General features: G+C 41.3%; 3 non-coding genes across 3 annotated transcripts; 1 reads left to right on the plus strand and 2 right to left on the minus strand.

The window, feature by feature from the left end:
* Positions 1-376: 376 nt before the first annotated feature.
* On the minus strand, positions 377-485 carry TRNAL-CAA (transfer RNA leucine (anticodon CAA)). The gene is made up of 2 exons: positions 448-485; positions 377-422 (listed from the first exon to the last, which is right to left on the minus strand). It is a non-coding gene; the product is annotated as a tRNA-Leu (tRNA).
* Positions 486-894: 409 nt separating this feature from the next.
* Positions 895-1,003, minus strand: TRNAL-CAA (transfer RNA leucine (anticodon CAA)). The gene is made up of 2 exons: positions 966-1,003; positions 895-940 (listed from the first exon to the last, which is right to left on the minus strand). It is a non-coding gene; the product is annotated as a tRNA-Leu (tRNA).
* Positions 1,004-9,052: 8,049 nt separating this feature from the next.
* On the plus strand, positions 9,053-9,161 carry TRNAL-CAA (transfer RNA leucine (anticodon CAA)). The gene is made up of 2 exons: positions 9,053-9,090; positions 9,116-9,161. It is a non-coding gene; the product is annotated as a tRNA-Leu (tRNA).
* The last annotated feature ends 7,279 nt before the right edge of the window (positions 9,162-16,440 follow it).

Genomic DNA, 16,440 nt, shown 5'->3' on the forward strand with positions numbered 1-16,440 from the left:
CATGCAATCACCCCGAATATACAAGTCATTTTTTTATTCAAGTACAAGTTTATTTCTCATCTGTTTGACTTTATTCAACTCTAAGATCATTGGCTCTTCTGGGTGACATAAAAGCTGACCGTCCTAGAAAGAAATGCCTTCTTGTTCCCACCTGCTAGAGTTTAATTCATGTTGGATGATATTTACAGAAATAAGACCAGCACACACTTACATTTACCAAGTGGGTTAGGCAGCTGCTTCCTAATATGCCACCGGAACAACGGAAGTGGATTGAGCCATGCCTCGTTCAGGTAACCCCAGTCTCACAATGGTGCGCAACTGGAGTCAGAAGTTATTTCCAGGAAGTGAGATGACTGACTTTATTGAACAAAAGAATGGTCAGAAGAGGGATTTGAACCCACGCCTCCTTTCAGAGACCAGAACACCCAACTAGGGAAGAATTTTCATCTTGAGTCTGGCGCCTTGGACCGCTCGGCTATCCTGACATCCTGAGTATTAGGAGAGAAGACTGAAAGGTACATGCAATCACCCCGAATATACAAGTCATTTTGTTATTCAAGTACAAGTTTATTTCTCATCTGTTTGACTTTATTCAACTCTAAGATCATTGGCTCTTCTGGGTGACATAAAAGCTGACCGTCCTAGAAAGAAATGCCTTCTTGTTCCCACCTGCTAGAGTTTAATTCATGTTGGATGATATTTAAAGGAATAAGACCAACACACACTTACATTTACCAAGTGGGTTAGGCAGCTGCTTCCTAATATGCCACTGGAACAACGGAAGTGGATTGAGCCATGCCTCATTCAGGTAACCCCAGTCTCACAATGGTGCGCAACTGGAGTAAGAAGTTATTTCCAGGAAGTGAGATGACTGACTTTATTGAACAAAAGAATTGTCAGGAGTGGGATTTGAACCCACGCCTCCTTTCAGAGACCAGAACACCCAACTAGGGAGGAATTTTCAGCTTGAGTCTGGCGCCTTAGACTGCTCGGCCATCCTGACATCCTGAGAGTTAGGAGAGAAGACTGAAAGGTACATGCAATCACACCGAATATACAAGTCATTTTGTTATTCAAGTACAAGTTTATTTCTCATCTGTTTGACTTTATTCAACTCTAAGATCATTGGCTCTTCTGGGTGACATAACAGCTGACCGTCCTAGAAAGAAATGCCTTCTTGTTCCGTTGTCCCGATGGCATATCGGGAAGCAGCTGCCTAACCGACTAGGTGAATGTACGTGTGTGCTGGTCTTATTCCTGTAAATATCATCCAACATGAATTAATTTCTAGCAGGTGTGAACAAGAAGGCATTTCTTTCTAGGACGGTCAGCTTTTATGTCACCCAGAAGAGCCAAAGATCTTAGAGTTCAATAAGTCAAACACATGAGAAATCAACTTGTACTTGAATAAGTTCTTTTAAAATCTTGAAATTCTCTAAAAAGAAAAAAAAATATATCAAGTTTATATAATGAAGTTGGTTTATCTCGAGAGCTTAGATCAGATGTTTTCTCTCATGAGTTTATTGTGGAAATTGTTTAGATAATATTTAAAACCACATAATTGGCTTGTTTATTCAGGTTGATTGCATGTACCTTTCAGTCTACTAGCCTATCTCTTTAGGGAGTTAGGATGGCCGAGCAGTCTATGGCGCCAGACTCTTTGTCTTCTATCTAGGAGACATTATCCGGTCAAAGTAAAATGGCAATGTCCTCCTTATGGACACAAGTTGAATATAAATATAGAGAAATCAGTCTGTCTGTCATCATACTTATTATCGACTATTGATATTTTTCATAGACAAAATGACTTGTATATTCAGGGTGATTGCATCTACCTTTCAGTCTTCTCTCTCAGTGCTCATGGTGTCAGGATGGCCGAGTGGTCTAAGGCGCCAGACTCAAGATGAAAATCCTTCCCTACTTGGTTGTTCCTGTTTCTGAATGGAGGTGTGGGTTCAAATCCACTTCTGACAAGTATTTTGTTTAATAAAGTCAGTCAACTAACATCCTAGAAATAACTTCTGACTCCAGCCAGTTGCGCACCATTGTGAGACTGGGGTTACCTGAACGTGGCATGGGTCAATCCACTTCCGTTTTCCCCGATGGCATATCGGGAAGCAGCTGCCTAACCGACTAGGTGAATGTACGTGTGTGCTGGTCTTATTCCTGTAAATATCATCCAACATGAATTAATTTCTAGCAGGTGTGAACAAGAAGGCATTTCTTTCTAGGACGGTCAGCTTTTATGTCACCCAGAAGAGCCAAAGATCTTAGAGTTCAATAAGTCAAACACATGAGAAATCAACTTGTACTTGAATAAGTTCTTTTAAAATCTTGAAATTCTCTAAAAAGAAAAAAAAATATATCAAGTTTATATAATGAAGTTGGTTTATCTCGAGAGCTTAGATCAGATGTTTTCTCTCATGAGTTTATTGTGGAAATTGTTTAGATAATATTTAAAACCACATAATTGGCTTGTTTATTCAGGTTGATTGCATGTACCTTTCAGTCTACTAGCCTATCTCTTTAGGGAGTTAGGATGGCCGAGCAGTCTATGGCGCCAGACTCTTTGTCTTCTATCTAGGAGACATTATCCGGTCAAAGTAAAATGGCAATGTCCTCCTTATGGACACAAGTTGAATATAAATATAGAGAAATCAGTCTGTCTGTCATCATACTTATTATCGACTATTGATATTTTTCATAGACAAAATGACTTGTATATTCAGGGTGATTGCATCTACCTTTCAGTCTTCTCTCTCAGTGCTCATGGTGTCAGGATGGCCGAGTGGTCTAAGGCGCCAGACTCAAGATGAAAATCCTTCCCTACTTGGTTGTTCCTGTTTCTGAATGGAGGTGTGGGTTCAAATCCACTTCTGACAAGTATTTTGTTTAATAAAGTCAGTCAACTAACATCCTAGAAATAACTTCTGACTCCAGCCAGTTGCGCACCATTGTGAGACTGGGGTTACCTGAACGTGGCATGGGTCAATCCACTTCCGTTTTCCCCGATGGCATATCGGGAAGCAGCTGCCTAACCGACTAGGTGAATGTACGTGTGTGCTGGTCTTATTCCTGTAAATATCATCCAACATGAATTAATTTCTAGCATGTGTGAACAAGAAAGCATTTCTTTCTAGGACGGTCAGCTTTTATGTCACCCAGAAGAGCCAATGATCTTAGAGTTCAATAAGTAAAACACATGAGAAATCAACTTGTACTTGAATAAGTTCTTTTAAAATCTTGAAATTCTCTAAAAAGAAAAAAATATATATCAAGTACATATAATTAAGTTGGTTTATCTCGAGAGCTTAGATCAGATGTTTTCTCTCATGAGTTTATTGTGGAAATTGTTTAGATAATATTTAAAACCACATAATTGGCTTGTTTATTCAGTTTGATTGCATGTACCTTTCAGTCTACTAGCCTATCTCTTCATGGAGTTAGGATGGCCGAGCAGTCTATGGCGCCAGACTCTTTGTCTTCTATCTAGGAGACATTATCCCGTCAAAGTAAAATGGCAATGTCCTCCTTATGGACACAAGTTGAATATAAATATAGAGAAATCAGTCTGTCAGTCATCATACTTATTATCGACTATTGATGTTTTTCATAGATAAAATGACTTGTATATTCAGGGTGATTACATCTACCTTTCAGTCTTCTCGCTCAGCGCTCATGGTGTCAGGATGGCCGAGTGGTCTAAGGCGCCAGACTCAAGATGAAAATCCTTCCCTAGTTGGTTGTTCCTGTTTCTGAATGGAGGTGTGGGTTCAAATCCACTTCTGACAAGTATTTTGTTCAATAAAGTCAGTCAACTAACATCCTTGAAATAACTTCTGACTCCAGCCAGTTGCGCACCATTGTGAGACTGGGGTTACCTGAACGTGGCATGGGTCAATCCACTTCCGATGGCATATCGGGAAGCAGCTGCCTAACCGACTAGGTGAATGTACGTGTGTGCTGGTCTTATTCCTGTAAATATCATCCAACATGAATTAATTTCTAGCAGGTGTGAACAAGAAGGCATTTCTTTCTAGGACGGTCAGCTTTTATGTCACACAGAAGAGCCAATGATCTTAGAGTTCAATAAGTCAAACACATGAGAAATCAACTTGTACTTGAATAAGTTCTTTTAAAATCTTGAAATTCTCTAAAAAGAAAAAAATATATATTAAGTTTATATAATGAAGTTGGTTTATCTCGAGAGCTTAGATCAGATGTTTTCTCTCAAGAGTTTATTGTGGAAATTCTTTAGATAATATTTAAAACCACATTATTGGCTTGTTTATTCAGGTTGATTGCATGTACCTTTAAGTCTACTAGCCTATCTCTTCAGGGTGTCAGGCTGTCCGAGTGGTCTAAGGCGCCAGACTCAAGATGAAAATTCTTCACTAGTTGGGTGTTCTGGTTTCTGAATGGAGGCATGTGTTCAAATCCACTTCTGACAAGTATTTTGTTCAATAAAGTCAGTCAACTAACATCCTGGAAATAACTTCTGACTCCAGCCAGTTGCGCACCATTGTGAGACTGGGGTTACCTGAACGTGGCATGGGTAAATCCACTTCCGTTGTCCCGATGGCATATCGGGAAGCAGCTGCCTAACCGACTAGGTGAATGTACGTGTGTGCTGGTCTTATTCCTGTAAATATCATCCAACAAGAATTAATTTCTAGCAGGTGTGAACAAGAAGGCATTTCTTTCTAGGACGGTCAGCTTTTATGTCACACAGAAGAGCCAATGATCTTAGAGTTCAATAAGTCAAACACATGAGAAATCAACTTGTACTTGAATAAGTTCTTTTAAAATCCTGAAATTCTCTAAAAAGAAAAAAATATATATCAAGTTTATATAATGAAGTTGGTTTATCTCGAGAGCTTAGATCAGATGTTTTCTCTCATGAGTTTATTGTGGAAATTGTTTAGATAATATTTAAAACCACATAATTGGCTTGTTTATTCAGGTTGATTGCATGTACCTTTCAGTCTACTAGCCTATCTCTTTAGGGAGTTAGGATGGCCGAGCAGTCTATGGCGCCAGACTCTTTGTCTTCTATCTAGGAGACATTATCCGGTCAAAGTAAAATGGCAATGTCCTCTTTATGGACACAAGTTGAATATAAATATAGAGAAATCAGTCTGTCAGTCATCATACTTATTATCGACTATTGATGTTTTTCATAGACAAAATGACTTGTATATTCAGGGTGATTGCATCTACCTTTCAGTCTTCTCGCTCAGCACTCATGGTGTCAGGATGGCCGAGTGGTCTAAGGCACCAGACTCAAGTTGAAAATCCTTCCCTAGTTGGGTGTTCTGGTTTCTGAATGGAGGTGTGGGTTCAAATCCCCTTCTGACAAGTATTTTGTTCAATAAAGTCAGTCAACTAACATCCTGGAAATAACTTCTGACTCCAGCCAGTTGCGCACCATTGTGAGACTGGGGTTACCTGAACGTGGCATTAGTCAATCCACTTCCGATGGCATATCGGGAAGCAGCTGCCTAACCGACTAGGTGAATGTACGTGTGTGCTGGTCTTATTCCTGTAAATATCATCCAACATGAATTAATTTCTAGCAGGTGTGAACAAGAAGGCATTTCTTTCTAGGACGGTCAGCTTTTATGTCACCCAGAAGAGCCAATGATCTTAGAGTTCAATAAGTCAAACACATGAGAAATCAACTTGTACTTGAATAAGTTCTTTTAAAATCTTGAAATTCTCTAAAAAGAAAAAAATATATATTAAGTTTATATAATGAAGTTGGTTTATCTCGAGAGCTTAGATCAGATGTTTTCTCTCAAGAGTTTATTGTGGAAATTCTTTAGATAATATTTAAAACCACATTATTGGCTTGTTTATTCAGGTTGATTGCATGTACCTTTAAGTCTACTAGCCTATCTCTTCAGGGTGTCAGGATGTCCAAGTGGTCTAAGGCGCCAGACTCAAGATGAAAATTCTTCACTAGTTGGGTGTTCTGGTTTCTGAATGGAGGCATGTGTTCAAATCCACTTCTGACAAGTATTTTGTTCAATAAAGTCAGTCAACTAACATCCTGGAAATAACTTCTGACTCCAGCCAGTTGCCCACCATTGTGAGACTGGGGTTACCTGAACGTGGCATGGGTCAATCCACTTCCGTTGTCCCGATGGCATATCGGGAAGCAGCTGCCTAACCGACTAGGTGAATGTACGTGTGTGCTGGTCTTATTCCTGTAAATATCATCCAACAAGAATTAATTTCTAGCAGGTGTGAACAAGAAGGCATTTCTTTCTAGGACGGTCAGCTTTTATGTCACACAGAAGAGCCAATGATCTTAGAGTTCAATAAGTCAAACACATGAGAAATCAACTTGTACTTGAATAAGTTCTTTTAAAATCCTGAAATTCTCTAAAAAGAAAAAAATATATATCAAGTTTATATAATGAAGTTGGTTTATCTCGAGAGCTTAGATCAGATGTTTTCTCTCATGAGTTTATTGTGGAAATTGTTTAGATAATATTTAAAACCACATAATTGGCTTGTTTATTCAGGTTGATTGCATGTACCTTTCAGTCTACTAGCCTATCTCTTTAGGGAGTTAGGATGGCCGAGCAGTCTATGGCGCCAGACTCTTTGTCTTCTATCTAGGAGACATTATCCGGTCAAAGTAAAATGGCAATGTCCTCCTTATGGACACAAGTTGAATATAAATATAGAGAAATCAGTCTGTCTGTCATCATACTTATTATCGACTATTGATATTTTTCATAGACAAAATGACTTGTATATTCAGGGTGATTGCATCTACCTTTCAGTCTTCTCTCTCAGTGCTCATGGTGTCAGGATGGCCGAGTGGTCTAAGGCGCCAGACTCAAGATGAAAATCCTTACCTAGTTGGTTGTTCCTGTTTCTGAATGGAGGTGTGGGTTCAAATCCACTTCTGACAAGTATTTTGTTTAATAAAGTCAGTCAACTAACATCCTAGAAATAACTTCTGACTCCAGCCAGTTGCGCACCATTGTGAGACTGGGGTTACCTGAACGTGGCATGGGTCAATCCACTTCCGTTGTCCCCGATGGCATATCGGGAAGCAGCTGCCTAACCGACTAGGTGAATGTACGTGTGTGCTGGTCTTATTCCTGTAAATATCATCCAACATGAATTAATTTCTAGCATGTGTGAACAAGAAAGCATTTCTTTCTAGGACGGTCAGCTTTTATGTCACCCAGAAGAGCCAATGATCTTAGAGTTCAATAAGTAAAACACATGAGAAATCAACTTGTACTTGAATAAGTTCTTTTAAAATCTTGAAATTCTCTAAAAAGAAAAAAAAATATATCAAGTTTATATAATGAAGTTGGTTTATCTCGAGAGCTTAGATCAGATGTTTTCTCTCATGAGTTTATTGTGGAAATTCTTTAGATAATATTTAAAACCACATTATTGGCTTGTTTATTCAGGTTGATTGCATGTACCTTTAAGTCTACTAGCCTGTCTCTTCAGGGTGTTAGGATGGCCGAGTGGTCTAAGGCACCAGACTCAAGATGAAAATCCTTCCCTAGTTGGGTGTTCTGGTTTCTGAATGGAGGCGTGGGTTCAAATCCACTTCTGACAAGTATTTTGTTCAATAAAGTCAGTCAACTAACATCCTAGAAATAACTTCTGACTCCAGCCAGTTGCGCACCATTGTGAGACTGGGGTTACCTGAACGTGGCATGGGTCAATCCACTTCCGATGGCATATCGGGAAGCAGCTGCCTAACCGACTAGGTGAATGTACGTGTGTGCTGGTCTTATTCCTGTAAATATCATCCAACATGAATTAATTTCTAGCAGGTGTGAACAAGAAGGCATTTCTTTCTAGGACGGTCAGCTTTTATGTCACCCAGAAGAGCCAATGATCTTAGAGTTCAATAAGTCAAACACATGAGAAATCAACTTGTACTTGAATAAGTTCTTTTAAAATCTTGAAATTCTCTAAAAAGAAAAAAAAATATATCAAGTTTATATAATGAAGTTGGTTTATCTCGAGAGCTTAGATCAGATGTTTTCTCTCATGAGTTTATTGTGGAAATTCTTTAGATAATATTTAAAACCACATTATTGGCTTGTTTATTCAGGTTGATTGCATGTACCTTTAAGTCTACTAGCCTATCTCTTCAGGGTGTCAGGATGTCCGAGTGGTCTAAGGCATCAGACTCAAGATGAAAATTCTTCCCTAGTTGGGTGTTCTGGTTTCTGAATGGTGGCATGTGTTCAAATCCACTTCTGACAAGTATTTTGTTCAATAAAGTCAGTCAACTAACATCCTGGAAATGACTTCTGACTCCAGCCAGTTGCGCACCATTGTGAGACTGGGGTTACCTGAACGTGGCATGGGTCAATCCACTTCCGTTGTCCCGATGGCATATCGGGAAGCAGCTGCCTAACCGACTAGGTGAATGTACGTGTGTGCTGGTCTTATTCCTGTAAATATCATCCAACAAGAATTAATTTCTAGCAGGTGTGAACAAGAAGGCATTTCTTTCTAGGACGGTCAGCTTTTATGTCACACAGAAGAGCCAATGATCTTAGAGTTCAATAAGTCAAACACATGAGAAATCAACTTGTACTTGAATAAGTTCTTTTAAAATCTTGAAATTCTCTAAAAAGAAAAAAATATATATCAAGTTTATATAATGAAGTTGGTTTATCTCGAGAGCTTAGATCAGATGTTTTCTCTCATGGGTTTATTGTGGAAATTGTTTAGATAATATTTAAAACCACATAATTGGCTTGTTTATTCAGGTTGATTGCATGTACCTTTCAGTCTACTAGCCTATCTCTTCAGGGAGTTAGGATGGCCGAGCAGTCTATGGCGCTAGACTCTTTGTCCTCTATCTAGGAGACATTATCCGGTCAAAGTAAAATGGCAATGTCCTCCTTATGGACACAAGTTGAATATAAATATAGAGAAATCAGTCTGTCAGTCATCATACTTATTATCGACTATTGATGTTTTTCATAGACAAAATGACTTGTATATTCAGGGTGATTGCATCTACCTTTCAGTCTACTCGCTCAGCACTCATGGTGTCAGGATGGCCGAGTGGTCTAAGGCGCCAGACTCAAGATGAAAAGCCTTCCCTAGTTGGGTGTTCTGGTCTCTGAATGGAGGCGTGGGTTCAAATCCCACTTCTGACAAGTATTTTGTTCAATAAAGTCAGTCAACTAACATCCTGGAAATAACTTCTGACTCCAGCCAGTTGCGCACCATTGAGAGACTGGGGTTACCTGAACGAGGCATGGGTCAATCCACTTCCGTTGTCCCGATGGCATATCGGGAAGCAGCTGCCTAACCGACTGGGTGAATATACCTGTGTGCTGGTCTTATTCCTGTAAATATCATCCAACATGAATTAATTTCTAGCAGGTGTGAACAAGAAGGCATTTCTTTCTAGGACGGTCAGCTTTTATGTCACCCAGAAGAGCCAATGATCTTTGAGTTCAATAAGTCAAACACATGAGAAATCAACTTGTACTTGAATAAGTTCTTTTAAAATCTTGAAATTCTCTAAAAAGAAAAAAAAATATATCAAGTTTATATAATGAAGTTGGTTTATCTCGAGAGCTTAGATCAGATGTTTTCTCTCATGAGTTTATTGTGGAAATTGTTTAGATAATATTTAAAACCACATTATTGGCTTGTTTATTCAGGTTGATTGCATGTACCTTTAAAGGCAATGTGTTGCCAGAAAATCATGTTGTTTTTTTTTAAATTAAACATTTAGTGTGTGGGTGATTAAACATTGTTCAAATTTTTTTTATTTTTTTCACGAGTCAGGAAATATTATAAATTGGATTCAATTGGATTCAAATTTATAGTATTTACCATTTCTGGTCACTAGATGGAGCCATTCCCAAAAGCATGTGGTAAAGCAACCACATAGCTTTTCTGCTGCAAAATTGGGTAAAAAGCCCTCGCTCTAGTGAGCTCTCAGCATCCCCCCCTCCTTTATCCTGGCTAGTGCCGGGATAAACGAGGGGTTTGAACGGTGTAACCTCCTACACTGTGTGTCGCCATTTTTTGAGCTAACACACAGTGTAGTAGGTTTACATACAGTAGAAAACACACACAAACACGAACATACATTGAAATCTCTTACCTGCTCCTGCCGCCGCGGCTCCCTCCGGCCCGTCCGCTCCGTCTGCTGCCGCTGGTCCAAGTGCACAAGTCCGGAAGCCGCGACCGGAAGTAGTAATATTACTGTCCGGCCGCGACTTCCGGTCTACAGGAAAATGGCGCCGGACGGCGCCAATTTCAAATTGGACTGTGTGGGAGCGGCGCATGCGCAGTTCCCACACAGACGCCGTACACACAAGTGAATGGGACGGGAGCCGTTCGCAGTCCCTATGGGACTGTGGCTGCCGTATTCCATGTCTGTATGTGTCGGTAATCGACACACACAGAAATGGAACAAAAAATGGCAGCCCCCATAGGGAAGAAAAAGTGTAAAAATAAGAAAAAGTAAAACACAAACACACAAATAAATATAAAGGTTTTTAATAAAGCACTAACATCTTGAACATATGAAAAAAATTTTGGTGATGACACTGTTCCTTTAAGTCTACTAGCCTATCTCTTCAGGGAGTTAGGATGGCCGAGCAGTCTATGGCGCCAGACTCTTTGTCTTCTATCTAGGAGACATTATCCGGTCAAAGTAAAATGGCAATGTCCTCTTTATGGACACAAGTTGAATATAAATATAGAGAAGTCAGTCTGTCAGTCATCATACTTATTATCGACTATTGATGTTTTTCATAGACAAAATGACTTGTATATTCAGGGTGATTGCATCTACCTTTCAGTCTTCTCGCTCAGCACTCATGGTGTCAGGATGGCCGAGTGGTCTAAGGCGCCAGACTCAAGATGAAAATCCTTCCCTAGTTGGGTGTTCTGGTTTCTGAATGGAGGCGTGGGTTCAAATCCACTTCTGACAAGTATTTTGTTCAATAAAGTCAGTCAACTAGCATCCTGGAAATAACTTCTGACTCCAGCCAGTTGCGCACCATTGTGAGACTGGGGTTACCTGAACGTGGCATGGGTCAATCCACTTCTGTTGTCCCGATGGCATATCGGGAAGCAGCTGCCTAACCGACTAGGTGAATGTACGTGTGTGCTGGTCTTATTCCTGTAAATATCATCCAACATGAATTAATTTCTAGCAGGTGTGAACAAGAGGGCATTTCTTTCTAGGACGGTTAGCTTTTATGTCACCCAGAAGTAGAGATGAGCGAACCGGGACAACCGAACCCGGTTTCGGTCCGAACTTCCGGAAAAGTTCGGTTCGCAGCGAATCCGAACTTCACCGGGTTCGGCCGAACCCGTTTTGACCGAACCCGGTCAAAAATATTATACAAATCGGCAGCCACTTGTCTCTATCAATCACTGATAGAGAAAAGAGGCTGCTGATTAAATATAAAATAAAAAGCATTTCATACGTACCTGGTCGTTGTCTTGCGGACGAGTCCCTCTTCTTCCTCCAGTCCGACCTTCTTTTTTGACGCGGCAGCCTGTGATTGGCTGCAGAGGCCTCTGCAGCCCGTGATTGGCTGCAGAGGCCTCTACAGCCCGTGATTGGCTGCAGCGCTCACATGAGCTGCATCGTCATCAAGGAATGTCGGGCCGGATGTCGCGAGGGACGCGTCACCAAGGCAACGGCCAGGAGACCGGACTGGAGGAAGCAGGGAGTTCCCGGTAAGTATGAACGTCTTTTTTTTTTTACAGGTACTCTATATTGTGATCGGTAGTCACTGTCCAGGGTGCTGAAACAGTTACTGCCGATCAGTTAACTCTTTCAGCACCCTGAAGAGTGACTATTTACTGACGTCGCCTAGCAACGCTGCCGTAATGACGGGTGCACACATGTAGCCACCCGTCATTACGGGGCCTCATGCACACGACCGTAAAAACACCCGTTATTAAGGGTCGTAATTACGACCCGAAATAGCGGGCCCATAGACTTCTGTTAGCCACGGGTACCTTCCCGTTTTCTCACGGGAAGGTGCCCGTGCCGTTAAAAAGATAGAACATGTTCTATTTTTTTATTTTACGAGCCGTGCTGTTATTATAAGGGTATGTTCACACGACAGCGTCCGTTACGGATGAAATTACGGGGATGTTTCCGCCTGAAAACATCCCCGTAATTTCAGCCGTTACGGCATATGCAGGCGCTTGAACGCCGCGTCAATTACGGACGTAATTGGCGCTGCTATTCATTGGAGTCAATGAATAACGGCTCCAATTACGGCCAAAGAAGTGACAGGTCACTTCTTTGACTCGGGCGTCTATTTACGCGCCGTCATTTGACAGCGGCGCGTAAATTACGCCTCGTGTGAACAGACAAACGTCTGCCCATTGCTTTCAATGGGCAGATGTTTGTCAGCGCTATCGAGGCGCTATTTTTGGACGTAATTCGGGGCAAAAACGCCCGAATTACGTCCGTAATTAGTGCGTGTGAACATACCCTGTGTTCACACGCACTAATTACGGATGTAATTCGGGATTTTTTGCCCCGAATTATGCCCGAAAATAGCGCCTCGATAGCGCTGACAAACATCTGCCCATTGAAAGCAATGGGCAGACGTTTGTCTGTCCACACGAGGCGTATATTTACGCGCCGCTGTCAAATGACGGCGCGTAAATAGACGCCCGCGTCAAAGAAGTGACCTGTCACTTCTTTGGCCGTAATTGGAGCCGTTATTCATTGACTCCAATGAATAGCAGCGCCAATTACGTCCGTAATGGACGCGGCGTTCAAGCGTCTGCACATGCCGTTACGGCTGAAATTACGGGGATGTTTTCAGGCGGAAACATCCCCGTAATTTAAGCCGTTACGGACGCTGTCGTGTGAACATACCCTAAATTTTATAGCAGCACGGCCCGTAAAATAGAAAAATAGAACATGTTCTATTTTTTTAACGGCACGGGCACCTTCCCGTGAGAAAACGGGAAGGTACCCGTGGGTAACAGAAGTCTATGAGCCCGTTATTGCGGGTCGTAATTACGACCCGCAATAACGGGTGTTTTTACGGTCGTGTGCATAATGGGAGCACGGCTTGGAAAAATGACCGGCTGCCTGTGGCTGGCCGTGCTCCTCTCCTGAAATACTCTGTGCTGCCTTAAACTCTGTGGACAGGTCAGGATCCTGTTTCTTTTAAATGCTGCTAGGGAACCCGCTCGATCCACTATATAAGGCTGCGCTACAGTGCAGCATTTAAAAGAAACAGGATCCTGACCTGTCCACAGAGTTTAAGGCAGCACAGAATATTTCAGGAGATGAACATGCAGATTCAGTGCTGCTGTGAACTCTGCTCTTACCATTACGTAGCTCTCAGTCTGTTACCTCTCCTCCACTACTGTCCTTAATAACACCTTCATGATTGGCAAGTCACCACGTAACGCTAAGAGCAGAGTTCACAGCAGCACAAAGTATTTCAGGAGATGAGCGTGCGGATCTTGTGCACAGTGGTGACTTGCCAATCATGTGAAGGTGTTCTTGAGGGCAGGAGTGGAGGAGAGGTAACAGACTGAGAGCTACGTAATGGTAAGAGCAGAGTTCACAGCAGCACAGAATATTTCAGGAGAGGAGCGTGCAGATTCTGTGCTGTTGTGAACTTTGCTCTTACCATTACGTAGCTCAGTCTGTTACCTCTCCTCCACTCCTGTCCTCAATAACACCTTCACATGATTGGCAAGTCACCACCCCGCACAAGATCTGCACGCTCATCTCTGTGCTGCTGTGAACTCTGCTCTTACCATTACGTGGTGACTTGCCAATCATGTGAAGTTGTTCTTGAGGACAGGAGTGGAGGAGAGGTAACAGACTGAGAGCTACGTAATGGTAAGAGCAGAGTTCACAGCAGCACTGAATCTGCACGCTCATCTCCTGAAATACTCTGTGCTGCCTTAAACTCTATGGACAGGTCAGGATCCTGTTTCTTTTAAATGCTGCACTATAGCGCAGCCTTATATAGTGGATCGAGCGGGTTCCCCAGCAGCATTTAAAAGAAACAGTGTGTGTGTTTGGGTATGTGTCTTTGTCTGTTTTTGTTTTTATATGTGTGTTTGTGTTTATGTGTGTTTGTGTATATATGGGTGTGTTTGTGTATATGTGTTTGTGTATATATGGGTGTATGTGTATATGTTTGTGTGTAGATGTTTGTGTGTGTGTGTTTTTGTATATGTGTGTGTTTGTGTATATGTGTGTATATGGGTGTGTGTTTATGTGTGTGTTTGTGTATATATGGGTGTGTTTGTGTATATATATGGGTGTATTTGTATATATGTTTGTGTGTGTGTGTGTGTGTGTGTTTTTGTATATGTGTGTGTTTGTGTATATGGGTGTGTGTTTATGTGTGTGTGTTTGTTTATATATGGGTGTGTTTGTTTATATGTGTGTTTGTGTATATGTGTGTGTTTGTGTATGGTTGTTTGTGTGTGTGTGTGTGTGTGTGTGTATATGTGTGTAGGTGAGTAGAAGTATTGTTATTGTTCACATTGATAACTGTTTTTTTATGTTGTTGCAGATTTTGATGTACCGATTGGACTACATCTTCGATTCGTTGGACTACTGCGTAGATCTACGTTTTTTCAAATTTTAATAAAATTGTTAACGAGGGTTTTGTTGGGGATTTCTTATTTCAATAAAAAAGAATTGTCTTTGTGTTTTTTTTTAAACTTTATTAGTGCCTAGATAATGGCAGTTGGCTGATTGACAGCGTCCATTATTAAGGCAGTACTTAGTGTTAGCCGGTGCAGAGGCTAGCACTAACCACCCATTATTACCCCGGTACCCACCACCACCAGGGTTGCCGGGAAGAGCTTGGTACGATCCAGTACCCGACCATCTGTTGTGATGGTCGGGTACTGGGGCGGCCGTAGGCTGGTATTATGAGGCTGGGAAGGGCCAAAAACAGTGGACCTTCCCACCCTTGTAATGCTAGGCTGCTGCTGCTGTGTTGTATCGGGCTGGTTATAAAAATGGGGGGGACCCCCACCTCGTTTTTTTTTTTTAATTTAACAAATTTAACAATAGACGTTGGGTCCCCCACATTTTTAATAACCAGCCATATACAAGGCCGCAGCAGTCTGGCATTACATGGGTGGGAAGGGCCACTGGTTTTGTCCATTCCCAGGCTAATAACACTGTGTTGTATGTGGCTGGTTATGATAAATTGGGTGGAACCCCATGTCTTTTTAAAAAAAAATAAAAAATTAAAAAATAATTAAAAAAAATGACGTGGGGGTCCCCTCCCACTTTTATAATGGTGGTAATAATGGTGGTTAGTGTTAGCCTCTGCACCGGCTAACACTAAGCCTCGCCTTAGTAATGGATGTTGTCACTCAGACAGCGGCCATTACTAAAGTGGTAGTAATAAAATTTGAAAAGAAAAAGACAAAGATATAGATAAAATATTTTATTGAAATAAAGCACCCCCAACACAACCCTCATTAACCATTTTATTGTAGAAAAAAAAACCGTCATCGAAGTAGTCCTCGAAACCGACGTAGTCCAAACACCAAACCTGTAAAAAAAAAAATAATGAAATAAAACATGTCGTAGGCTTAGATTCAGTTTAATGTGTGATACTGGCTGTTATACCATGTATAGAAGCCTGCCACGAAGTTGACTTAGATACAGGGCGCCAGCAGACAGTATCATACATGGCCATACAGACATATATACAAACAAACATACATACATACATATATACAAACAAACATACATGCAAACATACATACATACTGTCTGCTGAGCTGTGTATCTAATCCAATCATGTGTGATACTGTCTGCTGGGCCCTGTATCTAATCGTATCTTGTGTGATACTGTCTGCTGGGCCCTATATCTAATCCGATCATGTGTGATACTGTCTGCTGAGCCACTGTATCTAATCCTATCATGTGTGATACTGCCTTCTGAGCCACTGTATCTAATCCTATCATGTGTGGTACTGTCTGCTGAGCCACTGTATCTAATCCTATCATGTGTGGTACTGTCTGCTGAGCCACTGTATCTAATCCTATCATGTTTGATACTGTCTGCTGGGCCACTGTATCTAATCCTATCATGTGTGATACTGCCTTCTGAGCCACTGTTTCTAATCCTATCATGTGTGATACTGTCTGCTGAGCCACTGTATCTAATCCTATCCATAGTTTATAGGGTCGTAGTGCTATAAATATGCTATGCTGTCTCCTATACACACATTTTTTTGGGCGGACACATATGTATTGGGGCTATTTCCCCTGACATTTTAAGCCCTGAGGGTATGTTCAGACGGCAGCGTCTGTTACGGCTGAAATTACAGCATCGTAATTTCAGCCGTAATGGCATGTGCAGGCGTCTTTCGCTGTGTCCATTACGGACGTAATTGGAGCTGTTTTTCTATGGAGTCCATGGAAAACGGCTCCATTTACGT

This window comes from Rhinoderma darwinii, chromosome 4, assembly GCF_050947455.1.
Source record: "Rhinoderma darwinii isolate aRhiDar2 chromosome 4, aRhiDar2.hap1, whole genome shotgun sequence".
In the NCBI taxonomy this organism is placed as follows: Eukaryota; Metazoa; Chordata; class Amphibia; order Anura; family Rhinodermatidae; genus Rhinoderma; species Rhinoderma darwinii.